The sequence below is a fragment of the Anomalospiza imberbis genome, chromosome 2 (assembly GCF_031753505.1).
Source record: "Anomalospiza imberbis isolate Cuckoo-Finch-1a 21T00152 chromosome 2, ASM3175350v1, whole genome shotgun sequence".
Classification (NCBI taxonomy): Eukaryota; Metazoa; Chordata; class Aves; order Passeriformes; family Viduidae; genus Anomalospiza; species Anomalospiza imberbis.
In genome coordinates, this window is record NC_089682.1 from 23,153,998 (window position 1) to 23,169,388 (window position 15,391).

Consider the following 15,391-nt stretch of genomic DNA (forward strand, 5'->3'; position numbering starts at 1 on the left):
CAAGGGAACAAGGGAGGTATACAGATGGATTGACATGTGGATTGACATACATTTTGCTGGGGAAAACTGTGGTAAACTCAGGACTGAACCATTAGGGAAGCCAAATGGGGTACAGAGACTGAACCACTACAAACATATAACAAGGAATATTACAACATACTACAGAAGAACCAATTGGAAAATAACAGACTTCCACATAATGTAATTAGAAAAAAAAAAAAAAAAGTAAATCAAGATATCACACATAATTTTGGCCTCTCTGTCAGGTGTAGTAGTAGAATACAGCTAACATTATTATGTCTACAGATTATGGTCATTAGGAAAATGGTTTGTTCAATACTCCTAGACAGTATATTTTTTTTTTTTTTGGAAAAGCCATTTTTTAACTACAGATTCAGAGATGTGTAATTCCCTGTGTTACTTTAAATTATGCTAAAGGGTATTCCAAAATAGTAGGAAAGAATAAAAGAAGTCCCAGATCTGTGTTTAATAGGAGGTTGTTGGTTCATTTTTCTTCTAAAATGTAAAATGATAAACTGCAGATCCTTTGTGGTATTGCCTTGTGTATTTCATTTTTTTTTGCCATTGTACAAACAATGACAAATACTTTGCAGGGATAAAAAACCAAGATCAGAGATGATAGTTTTAACTTTATAGTAGTGAATTTGAATACATTTCTGTCAATATTTTGAATCTCAGTTTTGCATTTTTAAAAAAAGGCATGTAAAATTTTGCTCAAAGACTGTTTTCAGGATTTCATCAAACAGATTTCTGCTCCATTGCCAGATAGAAATACTTCATTAAAGTATACTGGGGTGGTATATTAGGTGACATATTTACTATCCAATTTTATTGGAGAATCAAAAAAATAATTTTCCCCTCACAAAATAAAAGATCACATCTACTGAGACTGAAGGATAAAATAAGGAAAACTACAGATCACTGTGAATATATTTTCAAAATCAGTGGTAAGACAAAATTAGGAGACAGTGGAAATTTGGTTGACCACCTTCAAAAAAGGAAATTATTCTGAACGTTTTTTAAAAGTTTAACCCCTGCTATACACAATAGTCTCTTTTGTTTCTGCCTCCTCAGTCTATCTTACCTTGCCTTTTAGCTTTCCTCTAGTGTTTCATTCAGAATTTTTTGCTACATTTCTGACAGAAAGAGACAGTATTATGAAAAGGAAAGAGATTATATTCCTCGGAAACATTTAACTTATTATAATAATTTCAAACATACATTTCTTAAACTATTGCATTAAAAAATTGAATTAATAGGAGTAGAAGTATTAGGAAACTTATTTGAAATAGAAAGGGCAGAGTACAGCAAAAGAGTAATTTGATACAAAATACCACCGAGTCAAAGTCAGAAAAAATTGAAATTTTGCTTCTGTTTTTCTACTAGTTTTAGTATGAATTGCCTCTAAACACAATGGAAAATGCTGACACTGAGCATTTCCAGTATCCAATATGTCCTTTACACATTATTGAATATGGAGACAATATTTCCCCTTATTCTGAGAACAGACAAATTTCACTATTTTGAGGAGAAGTTCAGATTCACAAAATAGGCTTTCATATCTTGTTTAGCTTGGACAAGAATTAGATCAATGAAAAGCTCTTGAGAGAAGTCTAAACCAAGCAGTCTTAACATTCCCAGGCATTGTTAATATAGTCTGTTAACATAGCTTAATACTCTTGAGATAAAATAAGACTGAACCCTATGGCAGGTGGGAAGCTTTTGTAATCAACAGCAGAGCAGGTGCTCCTTCCTTCCTTCCTTCCTTCCTTCCTTCCTTCCTTCCTTCCTTCCTTCCTTCCTTCCTTCCTTCCTTCCTTCCTTCCTTCCTTCCTTCCTTCCTTCCTTCCTTCCTCCCCTCCTCCCCTCCTCCCCTCCTCCCCTCCTCCCCTCCTTCCTCCCTCCCTCCCTCCCTCCCATGAAGCAAAGTGGCAAAACTGTTATCCACCAGCTGTCCAAAAGGCTTTGAGAAACAGATGGCTTTAATATGCCCTGTCACAGGATCACGATCTATTTTGCAAATATAAGAGAAATAATTAATAAATAAAAAATCAAACTGAGTGTAAGATGAGAGAGTGGTGAAGGGATGTAGGTTTGTAACATAACCGTGGCAGACCTCTAAGTAGATTTCATGCTCTTACAATGAGAAAAAATGTATAGCCTCCCTGTTAGTTAGGGTAGTTTGGGCAGGATAGAGTCCATTTAGTATTAGCGTAAAACCTAGATATAAAATAAAGAACTTTGAAAAACAACCCATATGAATAAAATGCCTAAATCATGATTGAGATGGAAGAGGGGAACTGTCTCTAGAACCTCTAACAATATTTTTCTCTCCTAGCCTGAGCATTTGCCCTAGTAGAGATTAAAATATAAAAGTCCAATTTAGTACATAAATTGAGCAGTCCAATTCCTGTCTTGAGACTGTTATTTTTGGTAAATAGACTTTTAATGATATAGCTATTATGAAAACCATAACTCAATTCTCCATAGCAGTAGAGGAAGTTCTCCATGAAAATGCAGATTTGCATTGCACTGAGCCAAGCAAATGTTCTTGGAGTTATAAAACATGGTGGGATGTAAGGATGTATAAGCATTACAAAAGCTAAGAAAATTGGAAGGTAGAAGAGTACTTCTATGTGTGTGCCTTACTATATGAAGAGTAAGGCACAATAAGAAGTATCAAAAATCAACAATCATTTCATCCAACTCCTTCATAGCATCGTGTTTCTGCAAACTGAAATATTGGATAACATTGTTCACCTTTAAATTCTCTTCTGTGGAAACTAAAATAGGCTGTCATCATGCCATAAACTTACAGCAGGGGTGGTGGTAAACTGCAGTTGTAGTCCTCATCTTCTCTAGTTTTATGTTAAAAATATCAAAGCTAAAACAGGCTGTTATTTTTGTTTTCACCTTATTTTCTTTTATGACCATTGCTAAAGGTTGTTTATGGTGTATATATTTTTTTTGCAAAGGTGGCAGAAATCAGGAATTTTAATAAAGAAAAAATAAAGCACTTGAAATTTATTCCCTTATAATTCAGAATAAATTTAAATAAAAACATTTACTGAGCAAAAAGTGAAACAGAATGGATTTTTTTTCTAAATATAAGCAGTGAATGCTTTCTTTAAAGTTGTGAAAAGCTTCATACAATGAAAAAACCCTACCCTAGATAACAGTGTTAATTAAAAATTTAATTGTATCTGTATGAATTACCAAGGGCAGAAGAAAAATCATATACAGAACATTGCTTGATGTTTAGGGTTTATTTTTTCAATTTTTTTTTTTTTTTTAAGACATCCCCTTCCCCCTTCTGTTCCTTTTCAACTGTTTCTGGGAGCTCATTCAGCTAAACTTGAGAGTGCAAGAGCATCCCCTGCAGGAACATTACAGCCCACACTGATTTTTCCTTTTCTATGGTGTTTTTTCTTCTGTTAATTTGTATTCATCTTGCATGGTGCACAGTAATTGTGTCTAGAGAATTAGAGAGGGATGGCTATTGCAGTGGTAATAGAATTACTATCAGTGTTCTAAGCTGGTAAAAGGATTGTGAGTTTCAGTCAGAGGATTTAAAAACATGTGCTGAAATGTATATCAGGATCTCATTTCTGCAGCACCACTTATGTATTTTTCTTTAGGGTTATAAGTGGGATCATTTAAAGACAGCAAATGTTGCTTAAAAAGATGAAATTTTTCTCTGAAAAAGCACCTTTAGGTTTGTACATGATAACAATATATAAATATGAAGACATTCTGAATGATCAAACTGTCTGCTTAAGTGTCCTTGAATTCAGTGAGAAGTTACAGCAGTAGTTACTCATTGTTATTTTTTACTACTTTTTTTTCCTTCCAATATGTTCTTCCTGATTTAATCTCCCCTGCCTTATTTAAATAAAAGGGAAAAGAGAAAATTTTTCATCCTTAAATGTCAGCATATTATAGATATGGCCAAAACCTCTGATCTGTGTGTTGCTTTAGAGAGTGAATGTATAAAAATTAATATATGGGCAGCAATTTTCAAATCCTGCTACAAGTTCTATGGATTTTACAATATTCTGAAAGCAACAGCTTAATGACTACATATATAGTATTATAAGTTTTAGTAATCTATTTATATTATAAAAAACAACAATAAAAGCATGATGAATTATGTATTTTGACCTCTTGAGATGTTGATATTCTACCTATAAGAACTAAACTGTAAATCTTAAAATCTGGCTTCAGTATTAGATGGCAGAAGAAAATTTGAACTATTGCACTTTATTTTTTGCAGAAAGATGCATCCTTTCAGTTTAGCTGAAACTACAGATCCTCTGAAATTTTTGCCCATACAAACAACATGAATAAAATTAATTTGTAGGAAATTACTTCATGTCAGTTTAAGAAGGAGAAATTGATTGTTTAACTGGTTATTTTTCTCTCCTTTCCCTGAATACTTTAGGAAGCCAAGGTCCCATACAGAGAAGAATTACATAGCAATGCCTGATAATGATCTGGGACTTCAAATGGAATCCAGTGAAATCTAAAAGGTTTTTTTAAAATGAGAAGTAGAATAAGGACCACAGTAATCCCTGCAGCTCTTGTTCTTTGTTCTCTTAATCTGAATTTTTCTCAATCATCATTTGACACCTATTTGTACAATTTCTTATAGAAGCAGTGTTCTTTCCCTTAGAGCTGATAGGGTACCAGTAGGGTACCAGAGAGCTGGTAGTAGGGGCAAGTCTTTCCCTTGTCTTTTTTGGACTCACTCCCTGTACAGAGATTGGAAACCCTTGTGACACACAGCTGTTTGATCACCCAGATCCCCATAATACACAACAAAGTGTGTATAACTCTCCTGAAGAAAAGTTTCTGGGGTTTTTATTTAAAAAAACCTAACCATTAGTTTTCAGACTAATAGACCAGTCCTTAACAGATTTCTCCCATCACTGAAATAAAGTAAAATGTGAGTAGGTCTTTAGGACATTGAAAAGTTGAGAATAGATCCTAAACCCAATATTAATTTTCCCTTAAATGCCTTTTTTTATACATTGCCCAATTATTTACAGATAAAATTTTCTTCAAAATTTGTCTTTGCATTTCCTCACTAATCAGCTGAGATTTTGCATAGAATCATGTTATAAACAGTATTTGAAGTTAAGATGGACACCTTAGTCACCAGTTGTGATCTCCAGGCAGTAGTATATCCCAATACTGGGCCAAAGAATATCGTTGTTTTCCACTCAGAATTTTGTGATATTGTCACAATAGAACTTATTTCTACCATTCATCCTGCTACAGATTATTTTGGATCTTCAGTCTCATTGGCAAAACACATCTAATTTCCAGATGAAATTTCTTCTCTGACAATCTGTATCCATTTGCTAATCAGTTTATGCTGTTCTTTGGACTGCAGTGTTCCATTTTCTCTATTGCCTTTTCTCCCTGATTATCTACGAGAGAAGAAAATAAAACTACTCACAAGCTTATTCTGTAATACATGTCTTGATCTTTGGTCATTGTAGCATCTCTTCATTATACATTTCCATGGTGTATTTGTGGGGTTTTTGCTGCTTTTTGTTGTTGGTTTTTTTTTTTTTTTTTTTTTTTTTTAATAAATAGTCAAAACTGCATACAAAACCACACTAGAACTATTTATCTCCTTAGGATTTTTCATTCCTCCCTTACTGTATATCCTTCCTTCATGTGTCCCAGTATTGTCAGTCGTCTTCTATGGTCACATAGCATTTGTTTCTATTTGCTAGCCTCTTCCATTGGAAAAACTGCCACAAAGCAACATTATTTGATCTATGTGCTAAAAGGATTTTAAATTGTTCAACAGTAGTACACTTATTTGCTGAATCTATTTAAATATTAATTTACCTAAAACTGTCTCATAGGTTTTTACATTCAAAATTTAAGGTGGAATTTCCTAGCTTGCAATGCACTTTTCAGGCTTTCATATTCTATTCAATACTTCTTTTCCTTTTATGCTTTTTCAATTTTCTATTGATATGAATTCTAAAATATGATTATACTTTGTGCTACATTAGTAGCAGAGGATTTCAGCTGTTTAAATGCAGGTGACTAGGGCTGTCTGAATGCCTTAGCATATCTGAAAGACACAGTCTATGTAAGAACCTTTCTGGCCTGGCAGCTGGAGGTCAATTGGTTTTCTTTAACATGCACACAGCAGAAATAATGTTGAGATTTAGAAAATGGCATCTCACTTCAAATTTTATTTCTAAATGATCAGATTGTTTTAATGATCTAGTGCTGATCTAGTGCATGTTTCCAATAAGATCTTTGACCTACATGCCTCTCTGGTAAGTGTGTCTTAAACAACTATCAATTTGGAAATACCACTAGTTTTCCATGTTTAAATAAGTAATGCTACCAAGACCACCATAGGTTTTCAACTTTGTCTTGTAGACTCAGGAGTCTTCAGGTAAACCTGTCATTTTAAATTTTCAAAATATATATAAATCAGACAGTCAGCAGGTCAATTAAAAACTATATATAGCTAATACACTCGAGGTCAATTCACATCAATAAAAAAGCAGTCACGGCTGCCAGCATAATTCTCCCAATTTTATTCACTTTTTGATTGGGATAATAAAGCATTTGCCTAGAATTTGGTGTGCAGCATCAGTTCAAATGTTCCTAGACTAAGATATCCACGTAGATCTAGGATATATGAAACAAAGCAGAGACAAGCCCATGCTCCAGAAAGCAGTGCCTGAAAGCTATGTGGGATAATCTAGGACATCCCACACTTATGTGAATGAGATCATTCCATAGGTCTGCACGCTAGCACTATAGATGTTGAGATACCTAACTCATTGTTTTAAATTTAACTGTCAATAATCCAGGGAAAAATTCCTTAAAAATTGTTTTAAATGTTAGTTATTTACAGAAGTAATTATTACATCTTTTTTTTTTTTTTTTTAATTTTAACTGTCTCTTCAATTCTTAGAAAGATAGTAAGGCAAGCTTTCAAGCCTTAAAGTTGTGACCTTGATCTTAATTTGTCAAGTTGGAGTTGGATCCCCAGATGCAATAAATTTTCTGGAAGAGACTCTCATAGCTCTGCTTCTTCCTCCTCAAGACTGGGAAAAGAAAATGTCCCTACAAAAGAGAACAATAAGACCATGCAATTCTTTGTCTTGGCTCTGAAAGTGACTGACAGCAGATGACTAGTAAAGATAAGAAAGAAAACATCAGTTTCTTCCTCAGTCTGCCCTCAGTATACTTCAGTGTTTGCAAACCGTGGACTTTTTGAGCACAAAGTGAGATATTAACAAACATTTTTACAACTCTTAGCAGTAACTGCTGCAATTCTTTTCTGTAGTAGATATATTCACCAGGGAGAGGGTATCTAGATATGACTGATATTGGACAAGTTGGTAAAGTGGCAGTTTTTTAGGCTTTTTCTAAGCAGTTTAGCCAGAGGACCAGGTGGTGGTACCATTTTGGACAGCCTCAGAGAAAGAGCTGTATGGCTGACATTTCGAAAGGTGGATTCTGGGATGAGAGACAGGTAGTCCCAGCCATATGACAGGTACAAGTACCTGTTTCTGCAGCTCTTCTAGATTACAGAGCCCTGTAACACATTAGAAATCCTGGGGTGTAATGCACCTGTTTCTAGTAGTGAATTGATGAGATTAAGTAGCTGTCACCCATCCATACAATATTGTCAGTTTCAGGCCTCAAACAAGCATCTCTGTTCTGCTGAAGGAGAGACTGTTCCATGCTGAAAAACATGGCAAGCCTTTTTTTTTCATTCTGGCAGGGATTTTCTTTGCCTTTTTTTTTCTTGCTTAAAAAATGCTGATGTTAAGAATTTTTAAAATGGTTTATTGGGACAAGGATTAGTGCAGGCTGGAGAAGGGGTGCTGAAATACAGTTAGATTCCTATTTTTCAATTATTTCATTTTATAGATTTCACCACCCCACAAAAGGAAGCACCACCAGTAAAGAATATACCCTATTATTTTAAGCTTCCTCTTCAATTTTGCAAAGTGGGTAAAGAAAAGCAAATAACCCAAAGACAACCCCAATGCTCGTGAACCTCCCACAAGTAAACACAGAACTCCGCCCCAACCTATTACAGAAATGGAGGTCCAAGAAATTATTTTAATTTAATTTTTCTCGGTGATGTGTTTTTAATAACAATTAAGTCCATATTCTCCTGGCTGAGTTTCAAATATATGTCGGTTTTCTAAAGTATACGAATGACATGTCAAAGACTGTTATTTCTGAGGCTCAGAAAAGTGTAATTTACAAATTGTCTATGAATCCAACAGACAGCTGTCTCTAAAAGCAGACATGTTTTTGTGCAGAGGCTCAAGTCTTTTAATTCTCTATTACCAAACATATCTTCATCTTACATATTAGTTAAGACCATTCCTGCAAGAATTTAAAATATTACCCTTTAGATAATGCAACAGAAACCTTAAAAATATTGATTATTTTTGTTAATTTTTTAAAATAAAATGTAGATAAATCCTATTAAAGAGAAACATACCTAGAAATTACATACTTTGAAATGTTAATTCCTTCCTAACAACCCTTGGCTATTTTATTAACTAAATATAATAGTAGACAACATTATCATAGCTCCTTCTTCCCAAAATAATGTAGGTATTGCAATTAAGTAGCAGTAACTGTGATAAACTTCAGTGCACTGAATATAAAACTTGCAGAGCTACAGGTGGAATCACTTAGACATGTTAAAACAACACTCTGAAACTACTGAAAAAAATGGGAGTAAGGAAAAACAGACTTTTCTGTAGTTTTGGTTTTTTTTTGCAAGAAGAGGGATTTTGGTTCATCCTAACTGCAATTTACAACACAGGCATGCCTTTAATTGGTCATCTAGAGCAGGTTTATAACAAATGAAAAGAAATAGCCACTTTTAGGCTTTGTTTTGTCTTACCCTCATATTCAAGCCTGAAATGGGTCATATAAAGTGAACACCCTTTTTTCCCTTTATTGACTACTCTCTCAGTTAGAAAATATTCTCAGGTATATGTTTATTTTATACATGTCTGAAGTCAACTTTAAGGCAGATTATTTTCATTGCATGTATCTCTGCTAAATAGTCCTCTGTCCCACTCCCTCCCCCACAAAAAAAAATAATTGGTGAAAAAAAAACCTGTTACTTTTATGCCCATTTTTGTAGTGATGGTAAGCGATTTTCTTGACAGGCTATGGGTAGAGAATTTTTGTAACAAGCTTACATATATTCACACAATAATGAATAAGGGACTCAAATTACATTCTTGTAGTTAAAATATGTTTTTCCAATGTAGTATTACCTACAATCTTTTAAATAAATATATAGTTCCTACGAAGAGCAATCAAATGCAGTTCAATGAAAGATTTAATTTCATTATGCTTCTTTATAATTTAGAAATTGCTGGAACACATATAGTGCTTTTGTTAATGTAGTAGAAAAATACTGACTCCTCCTCCTCCTCTCTCAGCACACCCAATTGTCCTGATTGTAAAAGCTACATAGTGTCAAGTTATTTCTTATTAGCCTGATATAGATCTGGGATTCAAGTACCTGTACGTGACATGCAATCCATGTAAGCTGCTAAAAATTATAAGACAAGTCAGAGCTGTTCTACTTTGTATAATTAACAATTGTAGCCATAGCTTCAATCTGACTCATATTTCCCAAGCAAGTGTCTTAATCACTTGTGCATAGAGGCAATCACTCATTTGTTCTGGCCCAGTGAATATTTATTTACTTAAAGTGGAACAGCTCCAACAAGAAAGGCAGACTGATGTAGTGTGTTTTAGTAGCAGGGCAATTACATAACAGAATTTATGTTAGTCAATAAATCCCTGCAACAGGGAATCACAAGATAAAACTATTACAAAAAGTCTCAGTCATACATTTAGACAGTCGGCAGTTCTGAGAAATGGCACTGTAGCTGAAATATAATTCTCTTTAAAAACATAGTCCACCAGAAATGAAAAAAATAGTTTTGTTTACACTGGTATTTTAGACACAGAAATACTGCACTGCCTCTTTCCATGATGTCTAAGCCACCAAGAGATGATATAGGCTGGGACGTAGACAGTGGTAATGATGTGGTGCCTAAACCTGAAGGAAAAAAAGATAACTGAATTTAATTTTCTTATATTCAATTTTTTTTTTCTGTTACATCCCTAGCTCTTGAGAACTTAAGACTATCTTTTTCTCTTTCTATAAAGTTGTGCCAGATCAATGAATATTTGTTTATGTTTTAAATAGTAAGGTATCATAAATAATGTTTTTTGCTAATCTACATTAGAAAAAATAATGGATTGTTATGAAACTTTACAATATTTGTAAGAATCATAGCCCTGTCCATTTAAATTGTTGACATTTAAGAATTAAAAATTGTTAATAGAAAAATTGTAGAGAAAAAACAAATTTTGATTTATAAGCATGAGTATCTGACAAATAGAGGGTTTTTATTGTGTATTCAAGTTTCCTTTTCTGCAAGCAAAATATTTTTTTGTGAAAGAGAAAGGGAATAAAGTAATTCACTATATATCTTTTGTTTAACATGCAATTTCAATGTTTTTGAAAAAATGTTCTTGAAAATTAATGCATAATTTTTATACTAAGAGCAGAATTAAAAAAAAAAAAAAGCACAACCAAAACAACATAGCAGATTTCACTACAGTTTAGTCTTTTATAGTTAAATAAAGTATAAAGCAAAAATGGAGACAAATGCATAATAATTTCCCGTAAATCCATGGAAACATGAATTTTCATGAAATCTGTGAACAGTATATATTTTAATTCCTTATGTCTATGCTTACTGCCTATTTCACATGACTTTCAAAACCTTGAACTTCAATTTTTTTTTTGTTTTGGGGGTTTTTTTTGGTGCAAATTTAATAATAATTACATCAATTTACGATAGATATTTCCTTCTACTATGCAGAATACCTAATATATATTGATGAAGGTATCAGAAATAAAAAGTACTTAGGCTCTGGAAATCAATCCACATTGTATGATTTTCATAAATGTCTCAGTTAAACATAAGGAAATATGCAAAAAAACTTAACCTACCATGGAGAGAGCTATGCAAAAAAGATGAGAGAAAAATGCTTACTTTCAATGTAAGCATGCTGGTTCTTGTAAGCTACTACAGCATCTGATGATGTCAGAATGTGAGAATAAAGAAAATTATATTTGGTACATGTTTTAATGAAGCTTATGTGTATTATTGACATGTTAAAGAAAAGGTACTTGATAAACACAGGTTTATTTCCTGGTTTTTTCCTATTAGCAAGCTTTTCAGGTGACATAGAAATGCATGGGTAATGCAGGGGGTTCAAGACCACAGGATGATCCAGCAATTTGTTAGATAAGAGTGTCAGTTGATGGTTATGAAGAAAACATTTAGAGATATGTCAGGTAGGGACCACATCTGTGAGCTGGAGTCAGTTAACTGAACAACAATATAACATCAGAGGAATGATGGCATGGGCAGCATCAGTATTAATACTAGAATAGTTCTACAATTTTGTCTTCAAATTCCTCACTAAGAGTGAAGTAGAATGTGTATTAGCATGTTTAATGACATCACCAATGGTTTCTTTCTCCTTCTCAATGTCAAAGATTCAATTTTCTTGCTACGTATGCTGACCATGGCCCAACATCTGCTCTTAACTTTCCATCGAACTTTGGCAATTGAGGGCACTGACCTAGTCTGAGCGCTCAGATGCTCTTTACATTGCTATAAGCAAGCTTTTAAGGAGCTTGATCATTTTGGACTGCAAATCAATTCAAAAGGAGGATAGAAGCTGTTGAAGACAGGAGTATTAGAGGTCGGAGTCATTTAACTGAGGTGCTTTTTAGAAAAGTTGCTGTCATTCAGACAGCAGCATTTGAGGAGCTACTAACACTCACAGGTCATTAATCCAGCACACAGGTTCACCTACTAGAGCCTCTCTACACTGCTCCAGGTAATATTTCAGTTGCCAGCTGGATGCCAGTATTGCTCTGAATGATTTGCATTTTCCTATCTTGTTAATTTATCATACAGTGAGCTTTCCTTTCAGTTAGCTGTCTAAAGGGAATCTGGCTCGTAGGGGGAAGTTGTGACATTCATGTGCTTATGAGGAGGGAAAGAATATCACTAAAATACATAAAAATTTAAAGTATTAGATTGTCAGGCTTTAGGATTGGTTTTAATCTCATTACAGGCAGCTAAATCTGGTTACACACTTTGTAACTTCAGGCAACTTTATGAGAGTTGTAATTTAAAAGCAGCTTATAGAGACAAAGGAAGTAAATAAGGCAGTGTCAGCAGGTAAATCAGACCTCTAGACTTCTCTGTACTCTGCTGCAGTTTTAGGGAAGGTAGGCAAGGACAGCCCTTACCAAGGCACATTATGTTATTCCTAGACATGTGATGAGTGTCTGGTACTTAGTTACCAACGTGAGTAAGCCACTACATTGTGCCACATTGTATTTGTGGGGGGAAAAAGTAGCCCTATCTTTCCACATATTTCTCTGCTTCTGTGAAAATTTGAAAGATGAAAGGGAAAGAAAGGACTTATTAGTAACATACATAACATTTAATCTTCTGGATTTGAGTATCCAGTACATTTGGCTTTAAAACGTATTCTAATATTCCTCCAGTCTGCTTCATATCATCTGACTTTTCATGAATGTCATCTACCTGGTTCTGGGTCATGTATGAAATATGCCTATTAATAGGGCATTTGACAAATGCGCATTATCTTTACACACAACTTCCTCTTCACATAGTATATGACTGTATATGTCAAACACTACATCTTATACTTCTGAAAGTTTTTCTTACAAAGGAAAGGCTGAAGTAAAGAAAACATTGATTATTTTAGCTTTCACCATGTCATGCTCCAGTTGGTCCCTCTCCCCCTTCAGCAGCTGGCTCTCATTTTCCCTAGTTTTTCTTTTGCTGCTGCTGCAGCTGTAGAAGCCCACCTTGTTGACCTCCACATCACCCATCAGGTTTAAGTCCAGGTGGGTTTTGGCTTCCCTAACCCCATCCCTCCATGATCAGACAATGTTTTTATTCTCCTCTAGGGCTGCGTGTCCCTACTTGCATATCCTGCATGCTTCCTTTTTATGTTTCAGTTAAATCAGGAGCTCCTTGCTCACCCATGCAGTCCTTCTGCCACTTTTCTTTGACTTGCTACACATTGGGTTGGACCGTTCTTGAGCATGGAAGAAATCATCCTTGAAAGTCAACCATCTCTCCAGGATACCTCGGCACTCAGAGCTTATTGAATATTGTGACTAGCATCTTCCATAGGCTTAGGCAGACTAGCTCAGCACAACCGTCATGTATCAGCTATTTTGGGTTACAAGTCTAAAAAAATACAAGCAATCATCAACACTTGCTTTGATAAGTCTATCATCATCCAGCTTCCACCATCATAAATTACACATCTCTTTTTCTAGGAGAAATGATCATGAAGTTGCTTTTATTTTTGTTTGCCTTTGTATTCTTTGGTTCCTTGGTTTCTGTTACTAAAAACATTGTTTTTTAAAGTGTGTTCTGTCCTCCAGCTTCCAGAAATACCATAATGAAAAATACTTACTTTGTGGACTTATATGTCCCAAACTGAGAGGATAGAGCATCCTCCACTTAAAAAGAGCAAAGGGAAACTTTCAAATTATATTTTGTGCCTCTTGTTGTGACCTTGAGATCGTGATATTTATGAGCATCTACCACTATGTTAATACTTTGGAACACATCTTTTTGACAAGATGACTTGGAAAAATGTACTATATGTTGTATCCATCCCTGCACCGTACAAGGTTAAAGATAGAACCCATTTCTTCAGTATTACACACAGTTTTATCTTAATTTAAAGCATTCATACTTTAGCCTCAAAACAGTGCATTTCAAGCACATGTGTCCTTCATTTTGTCCCTTTTAATTTTTCCCCTCCTTTTATCAAGGCAAAGCAAAAACTGAAAAATGAATGTGAATAGTATCTCATATCAATTTACTTTCATTTACATTACATTTCATGTATCAGTTTGGAAGGCATTTAAAATCAAAAAATTATAGACTAACTGACAAGTCAAGGGAAGGACATTAGCTCAGAACATGTTGACTACTTATTGCTAAAAATCAGAATGTAATTTATAGGGAGAAAGTGAAAGCTGTCTGAAGAAAGTCTCTGGTCATATATTACCTCCCATTTTACTACCTCTTGCTTTTTTCCCTCTCAAACAGTATGCTTCCACTACTGTTTTCATTCCTGGTTTCAACTAACTCATTATCCCTTTTAAAAAAGCATGTATTTCTTTCCTGTTTCATCTCTCCCACTCTTTTTTATTAATGTGTTGCCATATAAGCTAGGCAAACGAATTATTTTTCCCAGCATTCAAAATGTAATTTCCAATTAGATTGCGTGCTACCAGGCATCTAAATTTAATATTAGATAAATTAGTAAAGCACTTTGAATTTCAGGAATAAAATAGTACCAAAATATATTTAATATGAATGTTCAAGAAAACCCTGAAGAAACATTTTAATCAGCTAGCTCTGGTCATGCATGGCCAATTAAAATGCTTCAAATTAACCATCTTCAGTCCTTCAAAGTGAGATGAAAACTTGGTCTTCTGAATTTTTACACATGAAATAATAAGCTTAGGATCAGTGGCCTATAGAAAGAGACAGAAACCTGAGGACATCTACTACTGATTTTGGATGATAAATCTACTGTCACCAGAAGTGAGATTTAAACAATTTGATTCTAGAAAGTTGAACCAGTAAGGACAAAAGAAACCTTTAATTTTACTGTCTTGGGAAAAACCAGCAGTTCAAACCATTTTTTGTGTCTAAGCTTAAGATTAATCTAGTTTTTTTTTAAGAGAGTTTATTCATTTACAGAGAGAAAAAGAAGAAAGAGAGACCTAATGCAGATTTAGATTTATCTTGGGTTGTCTCTACCTGGTTGGATTTAGCCTTTACAGTTCACATTGTTTAATATCAAAGTTCAGACTATATTTTTTCATTTCCTTTTACAGGCAATTTAGGGGATAAGTTAAAAATAAAAAGCTTTTTAATGTTTAACAGACTCTAGGCATACAGTCATTGATGAGACACAGGCATTTCTAAAGAGCTTTTCAGCCCACCAGGATCTGAGTTGTTCCCTTAAGCCATTTATCTCCTGCCAATCCTACAAACTGAACTTTGACAAACAGATTTCTAATTTAGTCTTGTGCCTAATTCAGGTGGGATTAAGCAAGGCCATTATGTTTCTTTTCATCTCCTTTGTTTTGTTCTTTTTTTGTAAGGTCTTTCATTAATGCAGACTTAAGCAGTGAACTACAATGTTAGCTATGTATATGAAGAGGAAAATGAAGGTGGCA